This window comes from Lycium ferocissimum, chromosome 4 (assembly GCF_029784015.1).
Source record: "Lycium ferocissimum isolate CSIRO_LF1 chromosome 4, AGI_CSIRO_Lferr_CH_V1, whole genome shotgun sequence".
Lineage (NCBI taxonomy): Eukaryota > Viridiplantae > Streptophyta > Magnoliopsida > Solanales > Solanaceae > Lycium > Lycium ferocissimum.
The window spans coordinates 50,942,511-50,943,393 of NC_081345.1; the positions used below are offsets into that span (position 1 = coordinate 50,942,511).

The 883-nt window shown below is 43.1% G+C and overlaps 1 non-coding gene across 1 annotated transcript; it reads left to right on the top strand.

The window, feature by feature from the left end:
• The first annotated feature begins 203 nt into the window (after nucleotides 1-203).
• On the top strand, nucleotides 204-309 carry LOC132055009 (small nucleolar RNA R71). Its single transcript, XR_009414476.1, has one exon. It is a non-coding gene; the product is annotated as a small nucleolar RNA R71 (small nucleolar RNA).
• Nucleotides 310-883: the final 574 nt, after the last annotated feature.

The following is an 883-nucleotide window of genomic DNA, read 5'->3' on the forward strand; positions in this document are numbered from 1 at the left end:
ACTGGATCATAGCATTACCAAACGGTGCCACGTCGGCATTGTTTGAATGCCAAGCCCGATTATGAGTCGTCGACTTGTTAAGTATGGTGGTCACCCGTCGATAAGATTTGTTCATGAAACAACCATCAGCTTCATTATTAGCAACTGACTGCGTCACTGGATCGAGCCCTCGGTAGAACTTCTCCATTAGTATGTTATCCGAAAAACCATAATTCGGGCTCTTCTGCAAATACTCCTTGAATCTCTCCCAGGCTTCATATAATTGTTCCCCCAGTCGCTGCTTAAATTCATAGATCTTGTCACGAATTTCAGCCTTCTTGCTAGGGGGTACCACTTTGTAAGAAAAGCAGCCATCATCTCTGCCCATGAAGTAATCGAATTTCGGGGCAGCTTCTCAAACCATGTTCGTGCCTCTCCAGCTAAGGAATATTTGAATAACCTCAACCAAATAGCATCTTGTGGAACGTTGTTGGATGTGATTAGCACACACATCCACAAAATTCGCAAATGACGTTGAGGGTAATTCTCGGTAGAAGTTCCCAAAGTATCCTCAAGCTTCAACAGGCGGTATAGAGAGAGTCAATTTTTACGATGGCCGGCTCCCAACTCGAGGCTGAACAATAGCGGATGCATAATCCTCCTCTGGAACAAGCTCAGCGAAAACATTCTCATCATCTGAATCATTCGCCTGATTGTTCAATCGATTCCCTTGGTTACCAAAGACGTTGATTTTCTTGATTCGATTCATGTTCACCGGGTTTACACGAGTAGCAAACAAGGTGTGATGGAATAAGCAAAAGACTTCAATAAAGCAAACACTATTTAGTAATTTCAAAACCGTATTCCCCGAAGCAACGCGCCAAAATTTGATACGCTCAAATTA